This window comes from Pongo pygmaeus, chromosome 1 (assembly GCF_028885625.2).
Source record: "Pongo pygmaeus isolate AG05252 chromosome 1, NHGRI_mPonPyg2-v2.0_pri, whole genome shotgun sequence".
NCBI classification, from domain to species: domain Eukaryota; kingdom Metazoa; phylum Chordata; class Mammalia; order Primates; family Hominidae; genus Pongo; species Pongo pygmaeus.
In genome coordinates, this window is record NC_072373.2 from 40242031 (window position 1) to 40266148 (window position 24118).

The 24118-nt window shown below is 41.0% G+C and overlaps 1 pseudogene; it reads right to left on the reverse strand.

Annotated features, from left to right (window-relative positions):
* Positions 1 to 16957: 16957 nt before the first annotated feature.
* LOC129035409 (GRB2-related adapter protein-like) lies at positions 16958 to 17374 on the reverse strand (annotated as a pseudogene).
* Positions 17375 to 24118: the final 6744 nt, after the last annotated feature.

A 24118-nucleotide genomic window follows, 5' to 3' on the forward strand; every position in this document is an offset into this window, starting at 1 on the left:
GTGGCAAGATAGACATATCTGTCATTGTAACCACTTGTAAGTGTACAATTCACTGGCATTAAATACATGCTGTGTAACCATCAGTACTCTCTATGCAGATGAGTGATTCTTGCACAATTCTTAAAACATGGAGCTAGCAAGTTAATTACAGTGAAGTCATTTCCATGTTTACTATGGAGCTGTGCACCAATTGCCAGTTATGGTAAATGTCACCATGACCTGTGCTATGGAGACCCTATGGAAAACCTGCTTCCCCAGGACCAGAGAATCTAGTCTCTACTACACTACCCCGCTGAGCAATTTCAACCATTAGCAAACCGAGTGAGAATAATATACTCACTTTTGATTACTGATATATAACCTGTAGATGATCTTATATTTTAATTTCTTGGATAAATTCTTGTTATTATCAAGAATATTCTAGGCTATGAAAACTTTACCCAACTTTCCCTGCAACCCAATCAGCATTCTCTCATTGGGACTATAAATTAGTGAAATAGACCCAGAAGGAAAACATTCTGCCAAATAAGATATAATACTGCATTCCTTCACTTATTTGGATGTGTATTGATAAGGGTTTCTCAGGGAAGTTCCTTTTTGGTGAAACTTGGGCCTTGAAATTACTTTTTCCGATTTCCAAATTCTACTCTAAGTTAAAGCTTGTGGATTTTAACTTATAACAACAGCAACAACAATAACACTAGACAACATTTAATGAGTTTTTACTACATGCCAAGCACTATTCTAATCTCATTTAATCATCATCATAACATTAAGAAGCAGATGCTATTCTCTATCTATCTATCTATCTATCTATCATCTAATTTTTGAGACAGAGTCTTGCTCTGCCATCCAGGCTGGAATGCAGTGGTGCAATCTTGACTCACTGCAACGTCCACCTCCCAGGTTCAAGTGATTCTCATGCCTCAGCCTTCCAAGTAGCAGGGATTACAGGCACCTGCCACCACGCCTGGCTAATTTTTTTAAGTAGAGATGGGGTTTCACCATGTTAGCTAGGCTGGGCTCAAACTCCTGACCTCAAGTGAGCCGCCCACCTCAGCTTCCCAAAGTGCTGGGATTACAGGCATGAGCTGCCACACCTGGCCTCTTTTCAGTATTTTAAGTGAAAAAACCAAGGCACAAAGTGATTCATTCAACTGTATGAAACAGTTGTATTTGAATTTAGGTGCAAATGTTATATTAGATTTGGAAAGATGTGACTGGTTTTAGGGATGTAATTTGAAAAAAGCACTTCATTCTCGGCATGATGTCCAGCACTTGAATACCTAGCCACACCTCCTAAGGGCCATGCTTACTTCCAAGTGGCCGCTTCTCTCTGGGGGATCCTAGCACACTTGTCCATGCTAAAACCAGCAACAGGATTGATGACCTTTCTGACCAAAATGGGACTCGGCTCTTTTTCATAAAACACATGCTGCTAGGACAATGTCTGTTCATCTGTATTCTTGCATGGTGCTCACACTGTTTGGCACTGTGAGAGCTATCACTCTGGACCAGGGATGCTGCCCTTTCCTCCCTTTGGGTGCTGACAGATTAGGGGTGGCATGGAGGCTTACTCTTGTTTTACTGATGTCTAGTGAATCTATGTAAGCCTCCTGCGAAATGGCTTATTTGGTTAAAGGAAAATCTCAGCTCATAGTTCTTCCCTTAATGTTTAGGTAAGAGCCTTTAACAGGACCAAAGCAAAGCGTTGCCTACTCAATAAGCCAAACTCAATGAAATGTAGCCAAGAATAAGGAAGCAAATACAAGAGACCCTCAATATGAAAAGAGATGTTACTAACTGAATTCAACAGTTAGGAAGGAGAGATTAACTGGGCAAAACACCAACCCCTACAGAGAAGGCCTTGGAGTCTCAAGAATGTGTATGGCCCCTTTTCCTTGGCATGGTCAGTTGAGCATTGGCTCTGCTTGCTTCTGTAGGATGACAAGATGAAGGGAGGCAAGAAGAGAGATATGGCTACTCTATTAAAACCATGTTGGCTTTACATGTTCATGTAGCAAAACCAGTGCCTTTAACACTGTTTAACATAGTCTAATTGTCCTTCAGATCCTCTGCTTTAGAGGTCAATATTAGAGAAACCTGTAGTACTTGCTCTTCCTCCAACAAATGACTCAATTATGAGAACTAAAAATAAAATTTTAAGCCCCCCAGCCAACTGAATGGACCAAGGGGACCTCAGAGAAACCTTAGCCAAGGGGACCTCGAGAAACCTTGGAAGCTGAGTTCCTGGCCATGACAGGATAGGGGATCTGACATGCCTTGTCACACCTCCTCCCTCGCTAACTGCCATTAGGCTTTCTTCCCAAAGGGTTCAACAGAAACCAGCTCTTTCGAAAGACTCCACCCTTGATATCCACCAGCCACCTGACACTGCCCCTGTCTTTTGTGGTTTCAACACAACTAACCAGCACTCCTTCCTGATAAGAGACTACTGACCATGGAGTGGTTCTGGCAAGTCTGTGGAGGACGTGCAGTGAGGGTTTTCATGTCCTCTGCTTCACCTTTTGATATTAGAGGCCCAAAAATTCCACTGTTGGCTCTTGCTTGCCACCATTTTTTTGAACATGGGACCCATGAAGGAGCATGAAGTTCGTGCATATTTCTCCTTTCATAAATATTCATGACTTCTCCTATAACATATAATATCAAGCAGAATGGCTTTATATATATTTATATAAATTGCTTTATATATACTTATATATATTTATATAATATATATTTATATACATATAATATATATATACACATATCTCTAAATAAATTATATAAAACCATTCTGCTTTATATATTATAAATTTCTATTCCATTTACCCTTCCCTCAAAGTGTCTGTTTCTGGCTTCTGTCCAAAGGCTATGCTTTCCAGCCTATCAGATTGGCCACCCTGCAGACTAACCATTTATGAGAAATGAAGCTCTCCTTCCTAAATTTATGAACCCATCATTCTTCAGTTGACAGTTATAAGACTAAATCTGTTTCTCTTTTGTCACCCATGAATGGAGACCTCCACCTTCCCCGTTTTTTGTCTGGTCAATACCTTTTTTCCCCTTACAGGTGAGTATCTGTATGTTCAGTTCTCAGTTGGACTTGAAACACTTTCCCCAATTCCTTTTTTTCCAAGAGTCAGCCAAAAGTTGATTAAGAAACGAATTCACTGGAGATTAGTCTTGCAATTTGCAGGGAATTGGGTTAAGAAATCCAGATTTAAATATTTCCTAATAAGTGGCTTTAAAGTAAATAGTTACCTCTGACAGAGTGTCTATTACCCGGAGGACATCAGGAGCAAATCAGATGGGGTTGCTCCTGGGTGCCTTGGGAAGGATTTGGCCTTTCCAACGAAAGTGCCTGCCTTTGATCTCTAATATATAGGAATGCGAGATAGGGAAGGCTGAGGGGTAATTCATCTCCCACTGTGCCTATCACAGTGCCTTAACCACACGGGACACTTAATTTATGAATTTTTGAGTAAGCTGATGAAAGCTAGCCTGCAGGTGTGGGAATAGAAGAAAAAGAAAATTACCTAGGAGGGGTGGAATACAGAAAAGGTGGTTTTTCTATTTTAAGACACTGAAATGCTTGAGAGGGGCCTGGGTTAGTACATTTTGATTTCTGGGGAGATGAAACACTCTGTGTTGGACAAGAGAGGAGGGACCCCAGGAAAGCACAGCTAACCTCTGAGTCTGTAAAGGACATTGCAAGAATGTGTGGGGGTAAGAAGTGCAGAAGTTGCGTCTTCCTCAAATCCCATTAGTGGAGAATGAGAGCATTTTCACAGCCATATTTTTTAAAAAGTGAATGGCAAGAAACAGGATTTTTCTTTCCCTCCCCCAAGGGGGCTGAGTGAGGGGCCCTAAGCCAGCACATCCAGAATAATGGTGCAAGAGCAATTATGAGACCTTTCACTAAGGACTGATTTGTCTGCAGAAAGGGGGAAATCATCAGGTATCCATTGTGAGAAGACTTGCCTCTTCTTAACAATGGCTCTGATGAAACTGCTAGAAGGTTCTTATCAGAAGAAAAAGCCTCCCAGCAGCAGGAGAAGGGAAGAGGGAGGAGAAATAATAGGCTACAAAACCCCAAATCATCCTCAAGGCTCAGCGCAGGGGGGGCAGTGAAGGGGGAGACATGCTTCCTGAATGCCAAGTGATGTTGGCTGGTCAGTCAAAATGAGCCTCTAAAGAGACATATTAAAAGAGAGGAGAGAGAGAGGGCCAGCTCTCCTCAGGCAGCTTTTAGCAGCGAGTGCCAGGCTGGCTGGATTTAAGCTATGGAATTCTAAGTTTCTCAGGCTAAAGTAAATAGCTAGAGGTCACAAAAACTTATCTTCTGGCCTCCACCTGGGGATTTTTCTAGACCCAGGTCACACCTTTAGCTGGATTCTTGGAGGAAAAATGAAATTCACAGCCAGCAGAGTCTTGATAGGACTCTAGGCCCATTTTTGCAGATCACAGCTTCAGAAACAATGAGTGCAATAGAAGGGAGAAGAGGGAATTAATTTTGCACCTACTAAATTTAGTTAGATACTTCACTGCTTTGGACTCATTTAATTTTTATCATTTCCCAAGATGTGAGTATCATTTACCACATGGTTAATGGACTCTGATGAAAACTCCAATCATATTGCCCCCTGTTCAAAATGTCTCATTGGCTCTTTCTGATTGAGTTAATCTCCATCCCCAACATTGAAAGCATCCACAATATGGCCACAACCCACCCCTGCTACTTTTTCTCCCACTATTTAAATACATGTATCTCTTGCTTTAGTGCAATTGAAGTTGACTCCTTGATGTTCTCCAAGCAAGACTTCATTTCTCCATCTCCATCCTTGCTTAATGTTATTCCCTCCACCTGACAGATTGTCTTGACATATCCTCTTGCTCTGCTCCCTCCACTTGTTGAAATTCCACTCATCTTTTAAAGTCACGTGATTTCTCCTTCATGAAGTCTTATTTTTTTAATTTATTTTTCATTTCAATAGGTTTTCAGAGAACAGGTGGTACTTGGTTATATGAATAAGTTCTTTAGGGGTGATTTCTGAGATTTTGGTGCACTCATAACCCAAGCGGTGTACACTGTATTCGATGTGTAATCTTTTATCCCTCACCCCCCTTCCACCCTTTCCCCTAAGTCGTCACCAAAGTCCATTGTATCATTCTTATGCCTTTGTGTCCTCATAGCTTAGCTCCCACTTATGAGTGAGATCATATGATGTTTGGTTTTCAATTCCTGAGTTACTTCACTTAGAATAATAGTCTCCAGTTCCATTCAGGTTGCTGCAAATGTCATTATTTTGTTCCTTTTTGTGGCTGAGTAGTATTCCATAGTATAGGTATAGATATAGCTATAGATATAGATATAGATATAGCTATAGCTATAGATATAGATATAGATATAGCTATAGCTATAGATATAGATATAGATATAGCTATAGATATAGATATAGATATAGCTATAGCTATAGATATAGATATAGATATAGATATAGCTATAGATATAGATATAGATATCACATTTTCTTTATCCACTTATTGAGGGATGGGCATTTGGGCTGGTTCTATATTTTTGTAATTGCAAATTGTGCTGCTTTGGACTCATTTAATTTTTATCACTTCACAAGGTATGAGTATCATTTACTGCATGATTAATGAGCTCTGATAAAAACTCCAATCATATTGCCCCCTGTTCAAAATGTCTCATTGGCTCTTTCAAATTGAGTTAATCTCCATCCCCAGCATTTAAAGCATCCACAACCCACCCCTGATTCTTTTCCTCTGGGTAGATACCTAACAGCAGGATTGCTGGATCAAATGGTAGATATACTTTTAGTTGTTTAAGGAATCTCCACACTGTTTTCTATAGTGCTTGTACTAGTTTACATTCCCACCAACAGTGTAAAAGTGTTCCCTTTTTACCATATCCACACCAACTGTATTAGTCCATTTTCATGCTGCTAAAAGGAAGTGCCCAAGACTGGGTAATTTAAAAAGGAAAGATGTATAATTGACTCACAGTTCCACAGGGCTCAGGAAACTTACGATCTTGGCAGAAGGGGAAGCAAACATGTCCTTCACAAGGAAGCAAGGAGGAGAAGTGCAGAGCAAAGCAGGGAAAAGCACCTTATAAAACCATCAGATCTTGTAAGAACTCACTCACTATCACAAGATCAGCATGAGGGAACCACCCCCATGATCAAGTCACCTCTCACAAGGTTCCTACCCCAAAGGATTACAATTTGGGTTACAATTCAAGATAAGATTTGGGTGGGGACACGTGAGCCAGACTATATCATTCTGCTCCTGGCCCTTCCAAAATCTCATCTTTCTAACATTTCAAAACACAATTATGCCTTCCCAACAGTTTCCCAGTCTTAACTCATTTCAGCATTAACCCAAAAGTCCAAGTCTATAGTCTTATCTGAGACAAGGCAAGTCCCTTCTGCCTATGAGCCTGTAAAATCAAAGACAAGTTAGTTACTTCCTAGATACAATGGAGGTATAGGCATTGGGTAAATACAGCTGTTCCAGATGGGAGAAAGTGCCCAAAACAAAGGGGCTACAGGCCTCACGCAAGTCCAAAATCCAGCAAGGCAATCATTAAATCTTAAAGCTCCAAAATAATCTCCTTTGATTCCATGTCTCATATCCAGGGCATGCTGATACAAGGGGTGGGTTCCCACGGCTTTGGGCAGCTCCACTCCTGTGGTTTTGCAGAATATAGCCCCCTCTGGCTGCTTTCATGGCTGGTATTGAGTGTCTACAGCTTTTCCAGGCACACGATGCAAACTGTTGGTGAATCTACCATTCTGGGTTCTGGAGGATGGTGGCCCTCTTCTCACATTTCCACTAGACAGTGCCCCAGTGGGGACTCTGTGTTGGGGCTTGGACCCCACATTTCACTTCTGCACTGTTGTTCTCCATGAGGGCTGCACCCCTGCCGCAGACTTCTGTCTGGACATCCAGGCATTTCCATACATCCCCTGAAATCTAGGCAGAAGTTCCTAAACCTCAATTCTTGTCTTCTGCATACCTGCAGGAACTGACACTACATGGAAGCTGTCAAGACTTGGGGCTTGCACCCTCTGAAACAATGGCCTGAGCTGTACCTTGGCCCCTTTTAGCCAAGGCTGGAGCAGCTGGAATGCAGGGCACCAAGTCCCAAGGCTGCACACAGCAGGGGGGCCCTGGACCCTGCCCAGGAAACCGTTTTTTCCCTGCTAGGTCTCTGGGCCTGTGATGGGAAGAGCTGCCATGAAGGTCTCTGACATGCCCTCGAGACATTTTCCACATTGTCCTGGCAGTTAGCATTTAGCTCTTCATTACTTATGCAAATTTCTGCAGCTAGTTTGAATTTCTCCCCAGAAAATGGACTTCTTTTCTTTTGCATTGTCAGGCTGCAAACTTTCCAAACTTTTATGCTCTGTCACCTCTTGAATGCTTTGCTGCCTAGAAATTTCTTCTGCCATATACCCTAAGTCGTCTCTCTCAAGTCCAAAGTTCCACAGATCTCTAGGGGGGGCAAAAAGCCATCACTCTCTTCAGTAAAGCATAGCAAGAGTCATCTTTATTCCAGTTCCCAACAAGTTCCTTATCTCCATCTGAGACCACCTCAGCCTGGGCTTCATTGTCCATATCCCTATCAGCATTTTGGTCAAAGCCATTCACTAAGTCTCTAGGAAGTTCCAAACTTTCCCACATTTTCCTTTCTTCTTTAGAGCCCTCCAAACAGTTCCAACCTCTTCCTTTGGAACTTACCCAGTTCCGAAGTTGCTTCCACATTTTTGGGTATCCTTATAGCAGTGCCCTGCCCCTTCAGTACCAATTTACTGTATTGGTCCATTGTTACACTGCTATAAGGAACTTCCCAAGACTGGGTAATTTATAAAGGAAAGAGGTTTAATTGACTCACAGTTCCACAGGGTTGGGAATGCCTCAGGAAACTGACAATCATGGCAGAAGGGGAAGGAAACACATCCTTCTTCACAAGGCGGCAGGAAGGAGAAGTGCAGAGTGAAGTGGGGAAAAGACCCTTATAAAATCATCAGATCTTGTGAGAAATCACTCACTATCATCAGAACAGCATGAGGAGACCACCCTCATGATATAATCACCTCCCACAAGGTCCTTCCCCCAACACGTGGTGATTACAATTCAGACTACAATTCAAGATGAGATTTGGGTGAGGATACGGAGCCAAACTGTATCACCAACATCTATTATTTTCTTTATTATGGCTATTCTTGCAGGAGTGAGGTGGTATCACATTGTGGTTTTGATTTGCATTGCCCTGATCATTAGTAATGTTGAGCATTTTTCCATATGCTTGTTGGCCATTAGCATATCTTCTTTTGATAATTGTCTATTCATGTCCTTGGCCCACTTTTTGATAGGGTTGTTTGTTTTTTTCTTGCTGATTTGTTTGAGTTCTTTGTAGATTCTGGATATTAGTCCTTTGTGGAATGTATAGATTGTGAAGATTTTTCTCCCATCCTGTGGGTTGTCTGTTAACTGCTGATTATTTCTTTTGCTGTGTAGAAGGTTTTTAGTTTAATCAAGTTCCATCTATTTATCTTTGTTTTTGTTGCAATTGCTTTGGGTTCTTGGCCATGAAGTCTTTGCCTAACCCAATGTTTAATAGGGTTTTTCTGATGTTATCTTCAGAGTTTTTATGGTTTCAGTCTTAGATTTAAGTCTTTGATCCACCTTGAGTTGATTTTTGTATAAGGTGAGAGATGAGGATCCAGTTTCATTCTTCTACATGTGGCTTGCCAATTATCCCAGCAGCATTTGTTGAATAGGGTGTCCTTTCCCCACTTTATGTTTTTGTTTGCTTTCAAATATCAGTTGGTTGTAAGTATTTGGCTTTATTTCTGGATTCTCTATTCTATTCCATTGGTCTATGTGCCTATTTTTATACCAGTACCATGCTGTTTTGGTGACTAGGGACTTATATATAGTGTGGTTTAAAGTCAGGTACTGTCATGCCTCCATATTTGTTATTTTTGTTTAGGCTGGTTTTAACTATGCTGGCTCTTTTTTGGTTCTATATGAATTTTAGAATTGTTTTCTCTAGTTCTGTGAAGAATGATGTGGTATTTTGAGGGAAATTACATTAAATTTGTATATTGCTTTTGGTAGTATGGTCATTTTCACAGTATTGATTCTACTGATTTATGAGCATGGGATGTTCTTCCAATTGTTTGTGTTGTCTATGATTTCTTTCAGCAGTGTTTTGTAGTTTTTCTTGTAGAGATCTTTCACCTGGTTGGTTAGGTATATTCTGAGATTTTAAAATTTTTATTGCAGCTATTGTAAAAGGGGTTGAATTTTTTATTTGGTTCTTAGCTTGGTTGCTCTTGGTGTATAGCAGAGCTACTGATTTGTGTACATTAATTTTGTATTCTGAAACTTTGCTGAACTTATTTACCAATTCTAAGAGCTTTTTGGATGAGTCTGTTGGGTTTTCTAGGTATATAATCCTATCATCAGCAAACAGTGACAGTCTGACTTCCTCTTTACCAAGTTGGATGCCCTTGATTTCTTTCTCTTGTCTGATTGCTCTGGCTAGGACCTCCAGTAGTATGTTGAATAGATGTGTCGAAAGTCTGCATTTTTGTCTTGTTCCAGTTCTCAGAGGGAGTGATTTCAACTTTTTCTCATTCAGTGTAATATTGGCTATGGGTTTGTCATAGATGGATTTTATTACCTTACGGTATATCCCTTCTGTGCTGATTTTCCTGAGGGTTTTAATCATTAAGGATGCTGGATTTTGTCACATGTTTTTTCTGCATCTATTGAGATGATTATGTGATTTTTGTTTTTAATTCTGTTTATGTGGTGCATCACATTTATTCACTTGTGGATGTTAAACTATCCCTGCATCCCTGGTATAAAACCCACTCGATCATGATGTATTATCTTTTTGATATGCTGTTGGATTTGTTTAGCTAGTATTTTATTGAGGATTTTTTGCATCTATGTTCATCAGGGATATTGGTCTGTAGTTTTCTTTTTTTATGTTTTTCCCTGGCTTTGGTATTAGGTGGTACTGGCTTCCTAGAATAATTTTGGGAGGATTCTCTCTTTCACTTTCTTGTGGAATAGTGTCAATAGGATTGGTACCAATTCCTCAAACATCTGATAGAATTCAGCTGTGACTCCATCTGGTCCTGGACTTTTTTTTGTTGGCAACTTTTTTATTACCATTTTAATCTTGCTTCTTGTTATTGGTCTATTCAGAGATTCTATATTTTTGTGGTTTAATCTAGGAGGGATGTATATTTCCAAGAATTTATCTATCTCCTCTAGGTTTTCTAGTTTATGAGTGTAAAGTTGTTCATAGTAGCCTTGAATAATCTTTCATATATCTGTGGTATCAGTAGTAATATCTCCCATTTCACTTCTAATTGAGCTTATTTGGATCTTCTCTCTTCATTTCTTGGTTAATGTCACTAACAGTCTATCAATTTTATTTATCTTTTCAAAGAAGCGGGTTTTTTGTTTCATTTTTCTTTTGTATCATATTTTTTTGTTTCAATTTCATTTAATTCTGCTCTGATCTTTGCTATTTCTTTTCTTCTGCTGGGCTTTTGTTTGGATTGTTCTGGTTTCTTCAGTTCTATGAAGTATTACCTTAGATTGTTTATTTGTGCTCTTTCAGACTTTTTGATGTAGGCATTTAATGCTATGAACTTTCCTGTTAGCACCACTTTTGCCATATCCCAGAGGTTTTGACAGGTTGTGTCACTATTATCGTTTGGTTCAAAATTTTTTTAATTTCCATATTGATTTCATTGTTGACCCACCAATCATTCAGGAACAGGTTATTTAATTTCTATTTATTTGGATGGTTTTGAGGAATCCTTTTGGCATTGATTTCCGATTTTATTCCATTGTGGACTGAGAAAATACTTGATATAATTTCAATTTTCTTAAATTTACAGAGACTTGTTTTGTGGTCTATCATGTGATCTATCTTGGAGAATGTTCCACGTGCTGATGAATAGAATGTATATTCTGCAGTTGTTGGGTAGAATGTTCTGTAAGTATCGGTTAAGTCCATTTGTTGTAGGGTATAGTTTAAGTCCATTGTTTCTTTGTTGAGTTTCTGTCTTGATGACCTGTCTAGTGCTGTCAGTGGAGTATTAAAGTCACCCACGATTATTGTGTTGCTGTCTATCTCATTTCTTAGGTCTAGTCTAGTAGTAATTGCTTTATATGTTTGGGGGCTCCAGTGTTAGGTACATATATATTTAGGATTGTGATATTCTCCAATTAGACTAGTCCTTTTATCATCATATAATGTCCCTCTTTGTCTTTTTTAACTGTTGTTGATTTAAAGTTCATTTTGTCTGATATAAGAATAGCTACTCCTGCTCACCTTTGGTGTCCATTCGCATGGAATATCTTTTTTCACTCACCTACCTTAAGTTTATGTGAGTCCTTATGTGTTAGGTGAGTCTCCTGAAGACAGCAGAAATTTGGTTAGTGAATTCTTATTTATTCTGCCAATCTGTATCTTTTAAGTGGCACATTTAGGCCATTTACATTCAATGTTAGTATTGAAATATGAGCTACTATTCTATTCATCATGCCATTTGTTGCCTAAATACTCTTTTTTTAAATTGTGTTATTGTTTTATAGGTCCTGTGAGATTTATGCTTTAACAAGGTTCTATTTTGGTGTATTTTGAGGATTTGTTTCAAGACCTAGAGCTCCTTTTAGCAGTTCATATAGTGCTAGCTTGGTAGTGGCGAATTCTCTAAGCATTTGTTTTTCTGGAAAAAAATGTATATTTTCTTCATTTATGAAGCTTAGTTTCACTGGATACACAATTCTTAGCTGATAATTGTTTTGCTTAAGGAGGCTAAAATGAAGACCCCAATCTCTTCTAGCTTGTAGTTATTCTCCTGAGAAATCTGCTGATAGTCTTATAGGTTTTCCTTTACATGTTACCTGATGGTTTTGCCTCTTAGCTCTTAAGATTCTTTTCTTCCTCTTGATTTAGATAACTTAATGACTATGTACCTAGACAATGATCTTTTTGCAATGAATTTCCTTGTTGTTTTTTCAGCTTCTTGTATTTGGATATCTAGATCTCTAGCAAGGCCAGGGAACTTTTCCTTGATTATTCCCTCAAATATATTTTCCAAACTTTTAGATTTCTCTTCTTCCTCAGAAACACCAACTTTTCTTAGGTTTGGATGCTTAACATAGTCCTAAACTACTTGGACCCTTTGTTCATTTTTTAAAATTCTTTTTTCTTTATCTTTGATGGATTAGTTTAATTTGAAAGCCTGGTCTTTGAGGTCTCAAGTTCTTTCCTCTGCTGTTAGATTCTATTGCTGAGACTTTCCAGTGCATTTTGCATTTTTCTAAGTGTGTCTTTGATTTCTAGAAGTGTGATTTTTTTTATTTATGTTATCTATTTCTCTGAAGATTTTTCCTTTCATATCCTGTATCATGTTTTCAATTTCTTTAAATTGGACTGCATCTTTCTCTGGCGCCTCCTTGATTAGTTTAATAATCGACCTTCTGAATTCTTTTTCTGACAATTCTGAGATTTCATCTTGGTTTGGATCCATTGCTGGTGAGCTGGTGTAATTTTGGGGGGTGTTAAATAAACTTATTTTGCTATATTACCGGAATTGTTTTGCTGGTTCCTTCTCATTTGAGTAGACTATGTCAGAGGTAAGATCTGGGACTCAAGGTCAATTCAGATTCTTTTGTCTGTGGGGTGCTTCCTTGATGTCCTGTTCCTAGGGGGACTTCCCTAGGAACAGTGCTTCCTGAGACCCTAACTGTAGTGATTGTTTTTGCTCTTCTGGGTCTAGCCATCCAGCGGAGCTACCAGGCTCTGGGCTGGTACCAGAGAGTGTCTGCAAAGAGTCCTATGATATGAACTGTCTTCAGGTCTTTCAGCTGTGGATACCAGCACCTGCTCCGGTGGAGGTAGCAGGTGAGTGAAGTGGACCTTTTGAGTGTCCTTGGCTGTATTTTTGTTTAGTGTGCTGGTTTTATGTTGGTTGGCCTCCAGCCAGGAGGTGGCACTTTCAAGAGTGCATTAGCTGTGGTACTATAGGGAGGAAGGAATCTTGGCTAGGGTCACCTAGTTAAGTATTTGTGTTTCTCAGGCAGTGGGCAGGGCCACAAGCTCCCAAGAGATTATGTCCTTTTTCTTTGGCAACCAGGGTGGGTAGAGAAAGACCAGAAGGTGGGGAAAGGGATAGATGTGTCTGAGCTAAGCCTTTCCTCGGGCAGGGCTTGATGTGGCTGCTGTGGGGGTTGGGGGTGCAGTTCCCAGGCCAATGGAGTTATGTTCCCAGGGGGATTATGGCTGCCTCTGTTGAGTCACACAGGTCACCAGGGAAGTGGGGGAAAGCTGGCAGTCACAGGCCTCACCCCTCTCCCACACAGCCCGCAGTCCTAAAGGCTGGTCTCACTCCCATCCTGCCGCACAACAGCACAGTCTATTTCGAGACAGCCAGCGACCAGGGCTGAGAACTTGCCCCAGACCACCAGCCTCCCCACTGAGAAAGCAAGCAGACTCACAGTTTTTTGGAATCTCAGGGAGCCTGCAGCGGCAATCCAGTTCCTTCAAAGGGTCTGTGGATTCTCTCAGTTTTCCTGGTATGTTCCTGTGGTATTTCTTGGAGCAAAAGCTCACAATGTGAACCTCCACATGCTGCTCTGTCTGGCTGAATAGAAGCTGAAAGCTACTTCTGCTTCCTGTCTGCCATTTTAATCCTCCTTCATGAAATCTTAATCAAAGTGGAAGTACCTTTTTCTTCCCTGGAACTCTTAAAATACCTTTCTTCTCTCTTGTGCAGCTTCTCTTCTTGCACTTTATATATACAGGCATACCTTGGAGATACTGCAGGTTCAGTTCTAGACCACCACAACAAAGGAAGTCACACAGATTTTTTGGTTTCCCAGTGCATATAAAGTTATGTTTACACTATAATGAAACATATTAAGTATGCCATCACATTATGTTTAAAATAATGTTCATACCTTAATTTTAAAATAAATTATTGCTTAAAAATGTTAATAATCATTTCAGCCTTCAGCCATTTGTAATCTCTTTGTTGGTGGAGGGTTTTGCCTATATGTTGATGGCTGCTGACTGATCAGGGTGGTGGTTGCTGAAGGTTGACATGGCTGTGGCAATTTCTTAAAATAAGACAACAATGAAGTTTGTTGCATCAGTGAACTCTTCCTTTCACTAAAGCTTTCTCTGTAGCATGAGATACTGTTTTATAGCATTTTACCTACAGTAGAACTTCTTTCAAATTTGGAGTTAATACTCTCAAACCCTGCCACTGCTTTATCAACTTAGTTTATATAATATTCTAAATCCTTTGTCAACATTTTAACAATGTTAACAGTGTCATCAGGAGCAGATTCCATTTCAAGAAACCACTTTCTTTGCTCATCTATAAGAAACAATTCCTCATCCATTCACATTTTATCATGAGATTGCACTAATCTGGGCACCTCTTCAGGCCTCACTTCAAGTTCTAGTTCTCTTGTTACTTCTTTCATATCTGCAGTTACTTTCTCCATTAAAGTCTCGAACTCCTCAAAGCCATTCACGAGGGTTGGAATCAACTCTCCCAAACTCCTGTTAATGTTAATATTTTGGCCTCCTCTCATGAATCATGAATGTTATTAAAAACATCTAGAATGGGTAATACTTTCCAGAAGATTTTCCATTCGCTTTGCCCAGATCCATCAGAAGAATCACTATTTATAGCAGCCATAGCCTTACAAAATGTATTTGTTACACGGTAAAAGTTGGAAGTTGAAATTACCCCTTAATCCATAGGCTGCAGAATGAATGTTGTATTAGCAGATACAAAAACAACATTAATTTCTATGTATATCTCTATCAGAGCTCTTGTGTGAACAGATGTATTGTCAATGAGTAGTAATATTTTGGAAGAAATAGTTTTTTCTTAGCAGTAGTTCTCAACAGTGGGCTTAAAATATTCAGTAAACCATGCTGTAAACAGATGTCTTGTTACCCAGGCTTTGTTGTTGTGTTTATAAAGCATAGGCAGAGTAGATTTAACATATTTTTTAGGAGCCCTGGGATTTTCAGAATGGCAAATCAGCACTAGCTTCAACTTAAAGTTACCAGCTGCGTTAGCCTTGAACAAGTGAGGCAGACTGTCCTTTGAAGCTTTGAAACCAGGCACTGACTTTTCTTCTCTAGCTATGATAGTCCTAAAGGGCATCTTCTCCCAATATAAGGTGGTTTTATCTATATTATCTATACTGTTTAGTGTAACCACTTTCCTCAATTATTTTAGTTAGGTCTTCTGGATAACTTGCTGCTGCTTCTCCATCAGCACTTGCTGCTTCACCTTGTACTTTTAGGTTATGGAGATGGCTTCTTTCCTTAAACTTCATGAACCAATCTCTGCTAGCTTCAAACTTTTCTTCTTACTTTCCTCACCTCTCTCAGCCTTCATAGAATTGAAGAGAGTTGGGACCTTGCTCTGGATTAGGCTTTGGCCTAAGGGAATGTTGTGGCTGGCTTGATCTTCTATCCAGACCACTAAAACTTCCTTTACATCAGCAACAAGGCTGTCTCTTTCTTCTTCATGTGTTCACTGCAGGGGCATTTTTTTTTTTTTGGAAAGAAAATTAGATTTCTGATGGACATCCTGATGTTGGTTTTACTGTTTCCTTTTGAATACACAGGAGCAGTGAGATTTGCCAGCACTCAGGGCTCCAAGGGTCTTGGGCCAGCTCTGGATGGAGGGAGAGCCCCACATGCCCAGAGCAAAGCCCCCCATTAAGGGACTGCAGCCACCTCCAGGGGCTCCTCCCTCCACCCACCTGCTACCAAATGCCAGAGGGAGCCTCCTCACCCTCGCTCCCTGCCCACCATCCCCTCAACCATCAGCCTGGCATTCAAAGCCTTTCCAAGTCCCACCTCACTTTTCCCGCTCCCAAAGGTGCCCAGGCTCTGGACAGGCCCTGCTCATATCCCTGATGGTGGCACATTCTCTGGAGGACCCTCCCGTTCTCGGGTAGTGGCCATGCCCCACCTAGGTAGCTGTCCCATGTGGGATCCTATAGGATCTCTAAAACCCAGCTCTGGCCCTAACTTTCTGTCTGCCCTGGAGGTTTCTCAGCCTCCTGAGAGCTCTCCTGGGCCCTGGTCTGGGCAGAACCTGGGCCTAAACAAACAAGGGCCAGAGCAGCCAGGGTCTCTGCGTGGCTGGGCCCAGGGCTTGCCTTCAGAGCTCACCTGTCCAACAGGAGAGGAGTGTGCCTCCAACTTCCCTACTGCCCGCCCCTTTTTCAGAGTCTCAGGGCCTCTAGCCCTGTGGTGGGGCGGGGGGGTGCTGGGTGCCCCAGGTGGAGCTGAAGTCACGGGGCTGTTGAGGAGTTGGTGTCCACCTGGAGTCTGTCCAGTGAATTTAGGTCAACAGGTATGCAGTCTGTCCTTCGAGGCTGAGCCACCTCCCAACAGCCCGAACAACTCCAGGGGCCTTTTGAGGGAGGGGCAGGCAGGCCCAGTGGGTGGTCAGCCCAAGGTGAACCCACCCATCATGGCCAGGTTCCTCAGGTTGAGCCTCCAGTGGGTGAAACCTGGGAGTACTCAACCTTTCTGGCAGATGGGGCCATTGACAAGAGGAGGTGGGTGGGGCCTCCACAGACTCCGCCCCGTGGTGTCACACAGCTGGCAGCCAATGGGAAGCAATCAGCCAGGAAGCCTGGCAGCTACCCTTGCTGGGTACCCTTGCTGGGGAACCTGGGCCATCGCAGTTTGTGGGAAGTGGCCAGAGGCAGTTAGCAGCCCACGTTCAGTCCAAGGCTGTCCACTGAGCCCCGTGTGACTCTGACTGGGCTGGAGGTGTCCATGTCCTCTCTGGACCTCAGTTCCTGTAAAATGGCCCATTGGCCAGATCGGCCGCCGAGCTGCTCACAGGTTCACGGGCTGCACGTAACTATGTGGGAAGAAGCCAACGCGCCCGCAGGATCGGCCCCGCCACCAGTGTGGGGTCTGGGCGCTCCAGGACCTCAATGATGTCGCCACGGCAGAAGCTGAGCTGCGAGGGGTCCTGGGCTGAGAAGTCAAATTGGGCCTGGGCAAAGCAGGCCCCAGGTGACTTGAGCAAGGGCTCCTCGTCGCGCAGGAAGATCTGCCGCTTCTTGGCGATGGTGGTGGTGCGGTGGTGCGGTGGAAGTCGACCAGCTCGTTGAGGGAGTTGAACTTCTCCTCCCACAGGAAGTACTTCCCCAAGGCCTCGCGCAGTACCTTGAAGTGCTGCACCTGGTCTCTATAGCTAGGGGAAAGGACCCGGGGCGACCTCAGATGGTGACCGTCCCAGCCTGGCATAGTCCCAGGGGCTCCTGTCTCACTACCACCTGGAACCAGCCTATCTCAGCGTGGGACCTGGAGTCAGATAAGGTGCAAGTGGGAGAGGCCCCACTGACCCAGCTCCACATGGGGTCTGGGGCGTCCCATCTGGCAGTGGAATATGGGGTTAAGGGTGTGGGCTCTGAACCAGGCCACTTTCTCACTGTGTGACCTCATGCAAGTCTCTCAACTTCTCTGAAACTCAGTTTCCTCATAATTATAACATCTCCATTATGGATAAGTGCACAGCGACTGGCATGTTAGCAACGTGAAATGGGTACCTCTGAGTGCGTCGTGATCAGAGAGCATCTCCTTCACATCTCTTTGCCGTTCCCGTCAGCTTGGACCTTCTCCCTGTTACCCTGCTCCTCCCAGTCCCCACAGTCCCTTGGGGAGCAAGTCCTAGACTCATCCTGACTCAGACCAAAGCCTACTGCTATGAGAGGAACTCAGACCTGTTGGATGTCTCATGTCCTCCCCCTCCCGTGAACCTTCTGTGGCTTCTCCCTTGGCCTCAGGGTAAACTCTTAACACTTCAGACTCAAGATCTGGCTCTGCAGTGGCACTTTTAATTTCCCTCAAGAACTTTTCTTTTGCATTCACAATTGGGATAACTGTTTGGCAAAAGAGCCCCAGCTTTCAGCCTATCTTAGCTTTTGACATGGCTTCCTCACTAAATTAATCATTTCTAGCTTTTGATTTAACATAAAAAATGTGAGACTTGTTTTCACTCCAACACTTAGAGACCATTGTAGATTTATTAATTGGCCTAATTTTAATATTATTGTGTCAGGGATTGGGGGGCTCAAGAAGAGAGAAAGAGGGAGATGGGGGAATGATCAGGTGGTGGAGTAGTCAGAACACCCAACATTTATTGATTAAATTTACCATCTTACATGGGCACAGTTCATGGTTCCCCAAAGGAAGAATGACAATAGTAACATCAAAGATTACTGATCACAGATCACTATAACAGATATAATAAAAATGAAAAAATTTTAAATATTTTGTAAATTACCAAAATGTGACACAGGGACACAAAGTGAGCATATGGTATTGCAAAAATGGCACCAATAGATCATGGCACCAATAGACTTGCTCAATGCAGAGTTGCCACAACCCTTCAATTTGTAAAAAAAAAAAAAAAAAAAGCAATGTCTACAAAGTACAATAAATGAAGCACAATAAAACAAGGTATGCCTGTTGTCATTTATGATCTTATCTAATTCTCTCTAATAAAACACATGTTCCTCAAAGTCAGGGACTATGTCCTGCTTATTTTTCTTTTTTAATCTTCCAGTGACTGTCATAGCAGGTAATCATTACATAGCAGGTGAATTAGATTTTCATTAGCATTTGTATTTCTGATTTTGAAGGAGCATGATCTTTCTTTTGCCAGTTTTAAGTTGATTTGAAAAACAAATGTATGGGAAACATCTGGATCCATAACAGCAACATTTGAGTGCTAGATGGAAGGTCACATGGGAAGAGCAGCCCCTGACCAGAATGCTGGCCAGGGACAGACTGTTTAAATGGACTTGGATTCTGGCTCCTTTGACTTCTTTTCCTTTCCTTTCCTCTGAAGAGGGGTGAGGTAGAGTACTGTGAGATGTGACTTATTGAACATTACCCTGTGCCTAGCACCTCATTAGCTATTTTACATCATTAGCTTGTTTAATCTTTGTAATCTTTTCATTTAATCTTTAAAGGATACATTATTCCCATTGCATAGTAAACAAAGACATAGCAAAGTCAAATAACTTGTTTAAAATCATATAGTGAACAAAGATTTTGACTCAGATACTGGCTCCAAACTCATGTGCTTCCCCATGCTACTATGCTGACTCCCAGACTCAAGCTAGAGAATTCTCTCAGAAAGGAATAGCCAAGGAAAACATGCAAGATGCAGCACTGTGTTAAAGATGGAATTTTTTAAAGTTTCTTAAGAATAGAATAGATGGATAGCAAGATGTAGTAATGAGTATTATGTCTGTTGATTCTCACAGCATTTGAGGGAATTTTGATTATCACCAGATCTGGAAGCCACTGCTCTGGTAGACAGAGTATGAATATGGTAGTTGGAAAACTATGGTTCAAAGCCCATCTCAGCCACTGACCAGTTAAGTGAAGTTTAAGCTAGTTATGCAAACTTTGTAAACTCAGTATTCTCATCTGTAGAATGGAGAACATAATTCCCTCTGGGATGTTTATTTTAAGAATAGAAAGAAGGAATTCAATGTGATTAAATGACCACAAAAGAGGAAAAATTGATACCATGGTGCTTGAGACACAAGCAATTAGAGCACCCTTTAAACATGTTTTTAAGATATCTTCTGTTTTATTTCCTAAAAGTAACCAACTCCAGATGATAAAAGATGTTATTGTAATGCATGTCTATGGCTGGGCATGGTGGCTCATACCTATAATCCTAGCCCTTTGGGAGGCTGAAGTGGGAGAATTGCTTGAGTCCAGGAGTTTGAGACCAGCCTGGGCAACATACTGAGATCTCATCTCTACAAATAATTAAAAAAATTAGCCAGGCACGGTGGCACACACTTATAGTCCCAGCTTCTCGAGGGGCTGAGATAGGAGGATTGTTTGGGCCCAGGAGGTTGAGGCTGCAATGAGCCATGATCATGCCATTGCACTCCAGCCTGGGCAACAGAGTGAGATCCTGTCTCAAATAAATAATAATAATAATAATCATCATCATCATAATGATAGTAATTCATGTCTATCTTGGTACAAGAAGCTTTCCTGACCCAACACTAGGCTCAGTGACTGCTCTTTCATGGTGTTTCTGGAGCACCCTAAGCACACGTTCGTCTTTGTTCTGCCTCACCCTATAGTAATAGTATATAAAAGAGTTTTGTCAAGATGGCCCTGAGGCAGAGCAGAAGGGGTGGCAGTATTCCATTTTTAAGAATAGCAAAGATAAGGCATGGTGGTTCATGCCTGTAATCCCAGGACTTTGGGAGGCCCAGGCGGGCAGATCACCTGAGGCCAGGAGTTCAGGACCAGCCTGGCCAACATGGTGAAACCCTATCTCTATTCTTGTAAGACTACCCCATCTCTATTCTTGTAAGAATACAAAAATTAGCTGGGCATGGTGGTGTACACCTGTAATCTCAGCCACTTGGGAGGCTGAGACAGGAGAATCATTTGAACTTAGGAGTCGGAGGTTGCAGTGAGCCAAGACTGTGCCACTGCACTGTAGCCTGGGCAACAGAGTGAGATTGTGTCTCAAAAAAAAAAAAAGTAGCAAAAATACTTAATAATTTGCTTGAGACCATGATGTGATTAGTTAGTGGCAGAACTCAGGATCAGATATCGCAGCTAATGCAACTACACCAGGGAACAGCAACTTAGAAACTTGTCCTGTCCCAAGGAAGAGGTAACAGTCCAGAGGTAGATGAGATTGGGTTTTCTCCTCTTCTCTCTAATGTCCTTTGATTTCTTTACCCTGGTTACATGTTAATGGCTTGGCAGAAACTTCAAAATTGAACTTGTGAGAGACATCACTGTTATTAACCTCTAGGCAATTACAGTAACTGTCAAAGGTTTTTGAGCCAACATGCAACCTGACCCTTTCTAAATGACTTAGAAGTGACATTTTAATGAGAAAAGAAAGCAGAAGACGTGGTTTTTTTCTGAACAGGAAATTTTTATGGAGAAACTGACACTGAATTTTACTGTCTATCCATAGGGTATATGTGAGATGAAGAGCAGAGCCCAAGGCTGTTAGCTTCTGTTTGTTACTTCTGCTCCCCTAGTCCCTCATCCACTGGCGCCTCTCCTGAGAAGTCACATAGAGGCATGCTAAGGAATTATTCCCCTAGCAAGGCTTTGCTCATGAGTGCATTTGGGGTAAATAAATTACCAGCTCCGGTCAATCCCCCTTTTCTTTTTTATCTCTGGGCCTGGTCAAAGGAAATCTATGGGGCACAAACACTAAGCTTTTTAAAAAAGATGTAATTCATGTATCACAAAATTCACTCCTTTAAAGTGTACAATTTAGTAGGCTTTAGTGTACTAACACAGTTGTGCAACCATCACTGCTATCTAATGCTAGAACATTTTCCTCACTCCTGAAAGAAACCCATATCCTTTAGCGGTCACTCCCCATTTCCTTCTTTCTCAGCTCCTGGAAATCACTAATCTACTTTCTTTTTCCACGTATTTGCCTATTTTGAACATTTCCTTAAAATGTGTTAAAATGCATAACGTTTGTATCTAGCTTCTTTCACTTACCATAATGTTTTCAAAGTTCAGAAGTTAGAGGAACAGTCTGCAAGACCATTCTTTCTTCTGATACTAATTGCAAGTTTGGGAATTACCAAGACCATCAAGATAAAACCCCACAAAACTCACTGAAAGCTATTATGCTCATGATTATGGTTTATTACAGCTAAAGGATACAGATTAGAATCAGCCAGAGGAAGAGGTGCATAGAACAGAGTTCAAAAAAGTACGAAAAGCAAAACTGTCAGTTGTTCTTTCCTCATGAGTCATGGACAGCATTGGCAAGAATGCTTCATATTCTTGCCAATGCCATTACTTTCCTGGTATCAATATGTGACAGTACCCATGGAATATTGCCAGCTAGGGAAGTACACCAGAGCCTTGGTGTCCAGGTCTTTATTGGAGCTTGATCACGTAAACCTGGCTGGCTGCTCACATGGCTGACTTCAGTCTTCAGACTTTCTTTCTGGAGGTGATACCACATGCCCCAAAGCCCTCACCCTAAATTAGATTGTTAGTATCTGGCTGGCCCAAGGATCCCAGGCAAACAAAGATATTTTATCAGGCAGGACATTCCAAGGGCCTGGAGATTACCTCCCAGGAGTCAAGGGCAAATGTCAGACCATGCTTTGAGTGAAGTTAAATTGTTTACTACATAAAAGTTCATTTATGTTATATCCTGTATCAGTATTTCTTTCCCTTTTGTGGCTGATTAATATTTCATTGTAGGGATTTACCACATTTTGTTTATCAATTTATCAGTTGATGAACATTTGGGTTGTTTCAACTTTTTGGCTATGATGAATAATGCTACTGTGAACATTTGTGTACAAGTTTATCTGTAGACATATGTTTTCAATTCTTTTGGATAAATGCTGGATCATATGGTAATTCTTTGTTTAAGGATATACCAAACTGTTTCCAAAGTGGTTGTACCATTCTACATTTTCACTAGTAATGTATGAGTGTTTCAGTTCTTCATATTCTTGCCAGTGCTAGTTGCTTTAAAAAATTATTATTATTGGCCGGGTGCAGTGGCTTATGCCTGTAATCCCAGGACTTTAGGAGGCCAAGACGGGCAGATCATGAGGTCAGGAGATCGAGACCATCCTGGCTAACATGGTGAAACCCCGTCTCTACTTAAAATACAAAAAATTAGCCGGGTGTGGTGGCGGGCGCCTGTAGTCCCAGCCACTTGGGAGGCTGAGGCAGGAGAATGGCATGATCCCGGGAGGTGGAGCTTGCAGTGAGCCGAGATCATGCCACTGCACTCCAGCCTGGGTGACAGAGCGCGAGACTCCATCTCCAAAAAAAAAAAAAGTATTATTATTATTATAGCCATCCTAGTGGGAGTGATGTCATATCTCACTGCAGTTTTGACTTTATTTCCCCAATGAATAGTGATGTTGAGCAAAGTTTTATTGCTTATTGTCCATCTGTGTATTTTTGGAGAAATGTCTGTTTGGATACTTTCCCCATTTGAAAATTGGGTCATTTATTTTTTATTGTTGAGTTGTAAGAGTTTGTTATACAGTCTGCAAAGAAGTCCCTGATCAGATATATGATTTGTAAATATTTTCCCTCATTCTATGGGTTGTCTTTTCACTATTTTAATAGTGTATTTTAAAATGCAAAAATTTTAAATTTTGATGAAGTTGAATTTGTCTGTTTTTGTTGTTGTCGCTGTTGCTTGTTTTTTGGTGTCATATTGAAGAAATACTTTCTTAATCCAAAGTCATAAAGGTTTATGTTTATGTTTTCCTCTAAGAGTTTTAAAATTTTGACTTTTACATTTAGATGTTTGCTCCAATTTAATTTTGTATATGGTGTGAGGTAGGGGTCCTACTTTATTCTTTTGCATACAGATAAACATTTGTGTCAGCACCATTTGTTGAAAAGATGGCTCTTTTTCCATTGAATTGCCTTGGCACCCTTGTAAAATAATATTAGTTTACCGTAAATTTGAGGTTTTATTTCAAAACTCTCAATTTTATTTCATTGATCTACATGTCTTTCCTTATGTCAGTATCATATTGTCCTAATGATTATAGCTCTGTTTTGTTCTATAATTCTTTTTTTAAATAGTTTTGAAATTAGGGAGTATGAGACCTCAAACTTTGTTTTGTTTTCAAAATTGCTTTGCTTATTCTAGATCTCTTGCAAATTATAAAATCCATTTGTCAATTTCTGCAAAAAAGCCAGCTGGAATTATGGTAGAGATTGCATTAAATCTGTAGATCAGTTATGGGAATGTTGCCATGTTAACAATATTAGGTCTTTAGTCTGTGAACATGGCCTATTTTTCCATTTGTTTTGGTCTTCTTTTATTTCTTTTGATTATGTTTTGTAGTTTTTAGTTTATAAATCTTGCACTTCTTCTGTTAATTTATTTGTATTCTCTTCTTTTTGATGTTTTTGTAAATAAAATTGTTTTCCTAATTTTATATGCAGATTGTTCACTGTGAGAGTGTAGACTGTACA